At 56.8% G+C, this 9,718-nt stretch overlaps 1 protein-coding gene and 1 long non-coding RNA gene across 2 annotated transcripts in view; one reads left to right on the top strand and one right to left on the bottom strand.

The window, feature by feature from the left end:
• Positions 1 to 9,718, bottom strand: part of SORCS2 (sortilin related VPS10 domain containing receptor 2) — a 472,981-nt gene that overhangs the window by 119,760 nt on the left and 343,503 nt on the right.
• On the top strand, positions 7,310 to 9,145 carry LOC131507879 (uncharacterized). Its single transcript, XR_009259770.1, has 2 exons — positions 7,310 to 8,572; positions 8,728 to 9,145. It is a non-coding gene; the product is annotated as an uncharacterized LOC131507879 (long non-coding RNA).

Genomic DNA, 9,718 nt, shown 5'->3' with positions numbered 1-9,718 from the left:
CAGCACCGCAGGCCCGGGTCTCGGGAGGGCCCGCGGGCTGCGGACGACAGCCTCCTCCCCGCCCGTGTGCACCTGTGTGCCCGTGTCCCCAGGCACAGGGGCTGGGGAGATGGGGAGAGGCCAGCCGCTCCCCTGCCCCCACACTGGCTGGACAGGGTGGGGGCGGGCAGGGCAGCAGGGAGACAGTGAAGACATGGCTCGGGGGCCCTAGGGATGTGCAGGAGGAGGGGCATCTCACCCCCACCTGGGAGAGCTGCCCCGTCCTGTGTCCACGCCCTCTCCCCTCCCAGGCCTGAGCCACCCCCCCTTCACCCCAAGACCTCTGAGAAACCACACACACACACACACACACACACACACACACACGCAGGGCTGAGGCGGCGGGGTGGGGGAGAATGCGAGCCCTCTAAGGTCCCCTTCTCCCATAATGCCCACCGACACAGCTAACCGCATCCTCTGAACAGGGCCCACAAGATTTCCAGAGAAGTCCCGACACGGAACCTCGGTCAGCGCACCTTGCCATAATTAGTCCGGGGGCCCCGCGGAGGCAGTCTAGGGAGAGGGCAAGAGTGGGCTAATCATCAGCCTCGGATTGAAAACCAGGCCCGCGGATGATGACGGTCACAGATTTACTGGAGCTTTCGCCTCGAGCGCAACTGCAAGTAATGAAAGAAAATAAAATGCCAAGTTGCATTAGCCAAAAATAAAATACAAAGTCGGAGACAGACGGTGCTTGTCTTCGAGCCGACGGCGTCTGTCCACACAGGCCGGTGGGGGGCGTGACCAGCGATGCGTAAGAGACATGGTCACCATGAGGGTGCCCGGCAGAGCCCCTCAGGCCAGCTCACCCCATCTACGTCCCCAAGCTTGTCCTGAGTGGACGGGGCGGCGACCTGACTGCTCTGGAGCCCATGCCCAACCCCACAGCTACTCTGGCCCTGACGCCTCCATTCCGGTCACGTACATGCTGCCTGGGCCGAGGACACACAGCAGGACATGCTCCCTGCCCTCCAGAAGCTCAGCGTATAGAAGAAGAAAAGCCCTTGCTTGATTGGGGCGCCTGGGGGGCTCAGTCGGTTAAGCGTCAGAGTCTTGATTTCGGCTCAGGTCATGATCTCACGGTTTGTGAGTTTGAGACCCGCGTTGGGCTCTGCACTGAGAACAGAGCCCGCTTGGGATTCTCTGTCCCTCTCCCCCTGCCCCTCCCCTGCTTGCTCTCTCTCTCTCTCTCTCTCTCACACACACACACACACACACTCTCACTCTCTCTCTCTCTCTCTCTCAAAATAAATAAGTATTTAAAAACACAGAAGCCCTTGATGACAAAGTGGGGCAAGGATGTGGTTGGAGAAGCAGCCACAGGGGTTGTGGGGTAGAGCCCGGAGGAGGGGGATCTGAGTCCACGGGGCACCATCAGAAGGGCTTTCTGGATGTGATGACAGCTGAGTTCAATGTGGAAGGCTGGGACCTTGCCAGGAGGGTCGGGGAGAGGGCAGGTGGGCAGGCAGGTGTGACTGGGGGCCTGCCAGTGTGAAGGTGCACGGGGCAGGTCGTGGCACGCACAGGGCTAGAGGGACCCCGTGCCCAGGCTTCCAGCCTCCATGGGTCAACCATCACAGTTTACAAGAATATAAGGGGCGCCCACTAGCCTTTTATTTTTCCAAGGGATGTTGTTAAAAGAAAACTACCATCCTTAACCACCAATTCACAGAAGAAAGGACAATTTCACACCCCAACGTAGGAAGGACCCACCTTCATATAAAATGCAGATTGTCCTGGGAAAGGCCACTGGGGGGCCTCAAAGGCCAGCTCCTGACCAAGTGTGGAGCCAAAGGGGAGGCTGAGAAAGGCCAGGGCCCCTGGGCTTGCGGCAGGGTGGAGATGTGGTCAGATCTGGTCCTGGATCAGGGCTGACATCTAGAGGGTGGATTAGGGGCTGGGTTTTCTGGCCAAGGGGGCAAGGCTCCCACCCCGTCGTCTCTGTCTGCACCCAGAAGCGGGCGGGCTTGAGCCTTGACCCCTAATTGCACATGGGGACCTACATTGCCTTGAAATCCTGCCTGCTCCAAAATCCTGGTGACACAGGGTGGCCCAGAGCAGAGCCAAAGAGACTTTGTTGAAATCTCACATCCACCTGTGATGTGGTTCTTTGGGGGAAAGTCACTTCCTTCTTCAAGCCCCAATTCTGTCTGTGTGACGGGGATATGAATTCTTGGCACACGGAACTGTCGTTAAGGATGACACAAGGTGGCTTCTGTAACGCCAGGTGTCCAGGAAATGCTCAGTACCAAGGCCGGAGGGGCAGAAGGGTGGAGGGGTGCTTTATGGAGGACAGTGACATGGGCTGAGCAGGGAGGGGGGGACAGAATTCCCCCAAGTGACCTCTCCACCTCACCACGAGACACCTGCCTCCAGATCAGAGCATGTCCCCATGAACACGCACAAGGAGTTAGCTGCCTCAAATCCAAATGTTTAAGTGCTGGACAGAAGTTTTCTTTCCATTATTGAAAAGTCAACAGAAGACACATAATGATACCAGAAACACAGATCGGTTTTGAGGTTGGCAACACATGTCTTCCTAAGTGTCCATCTGCAGTCACACTATACAGTCAATTAAAATACCAAAGGTCAGGGGGCACCTGGGTGGCTCAGTTGGTTAGGCGTCCGGCTTTGGCTCGGGTCATGATTTCATGGGTTTGTGAGTTCGAGCCCCACGTCGGGCTCTGTGCTGACAGCTCAGAGCCTGGAGCCAACTTCCGATTCTGTCTCCCTCTCCGTCTGCCCCTCCCCCGCTTGCATCTGTCTCTCTCTCAAAAATAAATATTTAACAAAATTTTAAATACCAAAGGTCAGGGGCGCCCTGGTGGCTCAGTAGTTGGGTGTCTGACTTCAGCTCGGGTCATGATCTCACGGGTTGGTGGGTTCGAGCCCCGCATCAGGCTGTGTGCTGACTGCTTGTTCGGAGCCCGGAGCCTGCTTCGGATTCTGTGTCTCCCTCCGTCTCTGCCCCTCCCCCACTCTCACTCCGTCTCTCAAACATGAATAAACGTTAAAAAAGATTTTTTTAAATAATAAAATAAAATAAAATAAAATACAAAGGTCAGAGCTGTCAGCACAGCTTTCTGTTGGTGACCAAGTGGCAGGAAGGTTGATTCTGGTCTTGGGGGTCTTGGGCTCTGAGCTCAACACTCATTCAAGGGAAGAGTCAGTAGGAAGTGTAGGATTCACGAGGGGCCAAAGGGCAGAGACGGCTCCGGCCGCACCCCGTCTGTTTGGTAATGCAGTCAAGAGATCCCCAGCAGCCCCAGGGCCCCCCCTAACCTTTAACGGACAGTGTGACTGAAGACACCCACTGTGTGCCAGCGAATGCTACACTTGGGGTCATCACCAACAGCTCTGTCCTCGCCTTCCTAGTGGACACCGCCATGGGCTATGACACCCCCCTGCAGAAGGCAGGGCGGCGGGGGGGGGGGGGCCCAGATGCGGCCCGTCCAGCAGGACCCGAGGAGAGATCCGAGGCTAAAGAACCCATCTCCCCGTCCTGGAGAACGTGCAGAGGCTCCACCTTCTTAGAACTCTGCCGCCGGGAAGAGGCGCGCTGGAAAATTCCACCGGGGCAAATGAACTTTGCAGGTTTGGGAAGCAACCAGTCCCAGCGAAAAGCCGCGAGCAAAGAGTCAGAACAAGATGCCAGAACGCCAGGGAACCCTCTTAACGCTTGGATTACAAGCCCCGGCGTCTCCAGGCCACAGAGACGATCGTTTAATAAATAGTTAAAAAATGCAATCCACGGTCACACGGGCTTGAACGGGTCTCACCCCTGGCTGAAAGGACCCGAGCCTCTTCTCCAGCGGGGTCATAAAGAGCAGAGGGGTCTGTGATGTGAAGGGGACCCTCGCTGGTCTAACTCCTGCCGCACACCTGAGTCGCCAGATCTTTCTACCTACGCGCTGAAGCCCAGCTGTGAAGAGTAAATTGTTACGAGAGGGGGCGGTGGCCGGAACGGCGGTGTGCGGGCCTGAGTTCAGCAGCCTGGGAGGAGGCGAGCCCCGCACCCCACTCACACGGCCAGGCCCGACCACCACTTCTCGCCAGAGCTCCCCGTCTCTGGCCCCGGGGCACCCCACTCCCCGGCCCGGGTGCCCCTCGTGTGTTCTTTCTGCACCTGAGTCTTGCTGGTACCGGCCCCCAGACCGTCCACACTGAGACCTCTCCCCGAGGGTTGTTCCTGGTGGGCTTTCCAGGTGGTTCCACGGCCTGATCTGCTAGCAGCCGCCTCCCCACCCATGCGACCCAGCTGAGTCCCCCTCCCTGCCCCTCCCCTGACCTGGATCCCACCAGGACACCACCAAGAAGCACATGTGCTTGCCAAATGCACGAGGAATGCAACTGAATGGGAGAACAGAGGCAGATGTGAAATAACAAATCATCCAGAATTGTCCACCTGGGCAGACTCCGTTTCACTGGCAAGAGGGCAGACTAAACAACGTTGAAATCCTTGCCACAGAAACAATAACACGGGAAGTTTCCTTAAAATGACAGCATGCCGCTCTCCACACCTTTTATCCTTTTCAAGAACTGGACTATGTGCACAATGCCTGGTGTTGCGGCAGCCATTCTGGACTGTGAGGACGCCTGGGAACAGAAGCCACGCAGAGTGAAACATAAAGAAGACCCTCAGCCCTGCACTGACCACCTGACTTGTTGGTCATAAGAAAGAAACAAGCTAATAAGCTTCTGTCTTAGCTAAGCCACTCTGGCTTGGGTTTTTTATGTGATTCATGGATGAAATGGACCCTTTTCTAACAGGAGATCTTGGCTCTCTGTCTTGATGACTGCATGAGGGCTGGGGGTCAGGGGACAAAGCCAAGAGAGGGAGTTTAACAGGAAGCCCGCAGCCTGAAGCTGGGGCCAGAGAACTCCATGTTTGGTGTGAGAACTGGAGATAAATCCACAGTGTAGACAGAAACCTGCCTATTTTTATCTTGCTCCTGGGACTAGGTGAAAAGTACACACACACACACACACACACACAGGCAAAATCATTGCCAGATGGATGAAAATTCGCTAATTCAATGATAAAAGATTCAATTTACAAGAAAGATATAACAATATGTAAAGTTTTTTTTTTAATTTTTTTTTAATGTTTATTTATTTTTGACAGAGAGAGAGACAGAGCATGAGCAGGGGAGGGGCAGAGAGAGACACACACAGAATCGAAAGCAGGCTCCAGGCTCTGAGCTGCCAGCACAGAGCCCGATGCGGGGCTCGAACTCACAGACCGCGAGATCATGACCTGAGCCGAAGTCGGACGCTCAACCGACTGAGCCACCCAGGTGCCCCAACGATATGTAAAGTTTTAATCTTGTAATGGAATAAAGCCCTACAGTAAACAAACCAAAGGTCGATAGAACCTCAAGCCAAAAAGTCACAAAGCTGCATTCGGTGTAGAAATCTGAATACACTTCTCTAGACAACAGTTAAGCAGACAAAAATCCGTTACAAGATAGAAGATTTGAACTACGGTATTACCAAGCTCCATCCAAGGATATACCTGGGGCGTTCTTGCCAATAGAGAACTGAGGAACACACATTTTCTTCGGTGCTTGGGGGATGTTCAGGATAATACACCACACACTATGTCAAAAAGCCGGTTTCTACGGACTCAGGCAGGCCACGTTCACCTGTGTAGCTGGCAGAATAATGCCCCACCCGCACCCCAGACGCCCCACAAAGATGTCCATGCCCTAATCCTCAGTCCCTGTGAATATCGTACGCTAGATGGCCAAAGGGGCTTTGCAAATGTGATTAATTAAAGATCTTGGGATGAGAAATTATCCTGGATTATCCGGTGGGCATCATGCAATCACAGGGTCCTTGCAAGAGGGAGGCGTGAAGGTCAGAGTGTGGGAGGGAGGCGTGGTGATGCAAACAAGGGAGGCGTGACAATGCAAACAAGGGGGCGTGGCGATGCAAGCAAAGGAGGCGTGGCGGTGCATACAAGGGGGCGTGGCGATGCAAACACAGGTCCGAGTCAGACCGCTAGGCTGAGGGTGTTTTACTGCTCACCGCGCAGATGGAGAAGGGGCCACAGGCCAAGGCACGTTCTCCCCAAGAGCTTCCGTGAGGGGTCCAGCCCCACAGACACCCCGATTTCAGCCCAGTGAAACCCATTTCAGGCTGCTGACCCCCGAACTGTAAGAGAACAGATTTCTGTTGTTGTAAGCCACCAACTTCGTACTAATTTGTCATGACAGCAACTGGAAGCCGGTACCCCAGGCAATCAAGTTAGGACCGCATTAAAGAAAGGTCACACAAAACCCCTCCTACATTTAAACATTCAGGAAACCTCACCCACCTCTCGCCGTGGTTCTCAGATTGCCGGCTAAGCTCTAGAGCGAAGCCCCCACTCCCTTTACGCCCTGCCTACGCCCTCTCTCGTCTCTCCCCAGGGATGCTCTGCTCCCAGGCTCTACCACGACCACAGCGAGAGGTACCAAACAGAAGGGTGAACAGAGGAGACGTGTGCGACCTGGGGGGGCGGGGGCAGTCCGGAGGGAGCAGCAAGGGGGGCAACGGGATCCATGGCCTTTGGTGCTTAGTGTGGGGTCTAGGGTTATCCAATTCTCCACCTGGAGGCTGCAGCAGCACACCTGTCTCCCTGGGGACTCACAGCACCTCATTTAGACCCATCTCCCACGACAGGGCAGGGTGTTGAGATGCTGGGTGAGGGCAGTGCAATGCTCAGATTCTCCCTGCTGCCCCCCCCGCCCCCCCCGAGGGAGCCGACAGTCCTGCTCAGAGACTCAAGAGCTGCCAGGACCCGGGTGAGCCAGGCTCCCGGTCTCTGCGGAGCCCTGAGCATTGCTCTGCTGCCTTCCCGGAGGACCCTGGCTTCAGTCTCACAGCCTGCAAGGGCACCGATGCCGCGCCCGTCAAAACCGATAAGCCCGCGGGCCCCCACGTCACAGGGGCTCCACGGGCCGCGGCAACGACCGTAGCCGTGGGACGTAGTGCAGCTCGACATTAACTTGGCTTGGGGAGGACGCAGCCACCGTCCGCTCCCAAGGCAGTCGCGGTCTGGGCGGACCTGCGGTGGCCTCCACACACGGCTTCTGAGAAGCTTAAGAATATCGCGGAGAGTGGAAGAAACCATCGCACAAGGTTTTCGTGAAGAAAGCTTAAGCAAGCTTGGCAGGAAACATGTTTTGGTGCCGGAAAAGCAGAAGGTGCGTGGATGGAGCCCACACTGCGTGGCCTCCGGGGGGAACGCACAGCTCTCCCAGTGGACCCCGTGGAACCTTCTTGATCCGAGTCAGGACAGTGGTGGCTGTGACCTGCTCTGAGTTGACAGTGTGGGACTTCACCTGAGCCCCGTGCTCTCCGAAACTCCAGAGGTTAAGTGCCCCACCCTGTGCTCCAGCAAAGAGCTACGGCACGACGTCCCTGCCCTGTGGACTTAGACCAGCTGTGCCCGTGCCCCTGTTAACTTGCGTCAGGCCAGGCACGGACCTCCAGGTTCCCATTCTCTGCCCATAAAAGATTAGCCAAACTGGACCACACGGACGGCTGGACAAAATGCCGGCAGTGAGCCGGACCGATTTCAGTCGGGCCTCCCCACCCCGCAACAGGCCCAACTGTGCCCAGCCCCGCGGTGGGCAAGAGCCCACTGCACAGCCCTCCTGAGGACCAGCGGGCACAAACCAGATGCCCCCTGCTCATGACCCATCCAGCCCTGCACCCTGTGTGCTCCTCCCTAAAGGAAACACCTTTCCCCTTACCTTTGAGACGCTCCAGATCTTACACTGAATTAACCCCCTCCTGATATGACAGCCCCTCCCCTGTTGTAACAAGTCCTCCCCGTGCAATAGCCCCTCCCCCATATTCATAGCCCCGCCCCTGTTGTAATAACCCCGCCTCTATATTCATAGCCTCTCCCCGTAATAGCCCCGCCCATAGTAATAGCCCCGCCCCTGTTGTAATAGCCCCTCCTCTATATTCATAGCCTCTCCCCGTAATAGCCCCGCCCATAGTAATAGCCCCGCCCCTGTTGTAATAGCCCCTCCCCCATTGTAGTAGCCCCTTCCATAGCAATAGCCCCTCCCCAATTGTTACAGCCCCTTTCCTGCTCTAACGACTCCTCCCCCTATGGTTATGGCTCCTCCTCTGCTACAACAGCCCCTCTTCTGTTGTCATGGTCCCCACCTCTGTTGTAACAGCCCCTCTCTTATTGCAATAGCCTCCCCACCCCCGCAGTCATCTTCAAATCAAGCGTCTCCTTCCCCAGCCCTGACTCACTCTCCATCTGACACAGGCGTCAGTCCCAGGCACAGGGCAACAGTGCCCCATGGGACGCGAGCCTCCCTGGGCTTCCCTGCGGGGATTTTCTAGAGTCAAAGGGCTGAGCCCCTACTCTCCTAAAATCCACAAGGTGTCCCGTGAGCCCCTCACCACCTGAATATGGTGGCCTAGGGGGGGGTCTCTTCACTTGGCGGGGGAGTCCCCACACTCCACCTCGTGCTGGCTGCCCCCGCCCGTCCGCTCAGCCGCCTGGGGTGGTGCATGACTGCAGGTGGCTCCTGGTAGACTGAGGGAGGGGGACCGCGACGGTGAGGGCCCTTCCAGGAGGGTGGAGGCAGGGGTCCCCTTCCAGGGTACCTTCTGAGAACAGGACCTCCCCTGCCCCAGCCCAAGGGAGCCCTCGTTCAGCCTCCCCTTCACCGAAAGGGCTCAACGGAGGCAGATTGTGCCACGGAGGTGCTCCAGCAGCATGAGGCAGGTTCCTGGAAAGCTGGGCCGCGTGGGAGTGGACGGCCAAGACCCTGGCCCAGCGCCGGGCCTGGCGGGCGCTCAGCAAATGCCACTGGAGCCTGAGAGACCCCGATGGGGACACTGCCATCCCCAGTGAGCCGTGAGGTGCTGAGGCAAGCGCGCGGCGCTCAGCCAATTTCCAGAAGAACGCGCATCCCTCCTAGAACATCCACTTAAAATTACATTAAAAAATTAACAAGCTGGTCTTGGAGCGGAGGAATGGGTTTCGGCACAGAAGGAGAGAAAAATCGGAAAAAAACGGGTTCTTCCAGCCCAATTTCCCTCATAATTGGGTGTCTTTTTGAGCTGGCTAATTAAACGGCATTTTCCCCGAGTCAGAGAGCTGAGTCTTGGCACCGGGAGGGCACTCTGCAGACAGCGTGTGACACACGGGTCTGGCGAGTCTCTATAAAAAGCGACCCGGGTCGCAAGCAGGCTGTCTGCACAGCAGCCGGAAGACCGCACTCCTCCCGGAGAGACGGTAACGGGCGTCCGCCTTGCCAACCAAGCTGGCGGGGCCGCTCCCACCGGAACCCTCGCGAATCCCCTTCCCAAGCAGCAAGCAATCACGTCTGTGCACGTCTGTGCGAGGCTACAAGCCCACTCTTTAATAATCCTATTTCTGCTTAATCCCAAGTGGATTTGTTTTGTGTCTGCCAAGAGCAGTAGACGCCCCCCCCCCCCCCGAAAAATCCAGCGTGTTGCCGGGTCACGTTTGCGAGCGGGAATGCTGCCTCAGGCCAATGAAAACCCTATTTGCAATCATCCGACCTTACTGAATAACTGGCCCGGTTTCTGCACCATACCATGTGACAGGGAGGGGGCAGCTGCGGGGCAGGTCCAGGCTCCCCCACAGGCCCGGGGGGCGTAGATGCCAGGCTGTGACCCCTGCAAGGGCGGGGACGGG

Source organism: Neofelis nebulosa, chromosome 3 (genome assembly GCF_028018385.1).
Source record: "Neofelis nebulosa isolate mNeoNeb1 chromosome 3, mNeoNeb1.pri, whole genome shotgun sequence".
Taxonomy (NCBI): domain Eukaryota; kingdom Metazoa; phylum Chordata; class Mammalia; order Carnivora; family Felidae; genus Neofelis; species Neofelis nebulosa.
The sequence above is the reverse complement of the archived record's forward strand: the minus strand, read 5'-3'. Positions and strand labels throughout refer to the sequence as shown.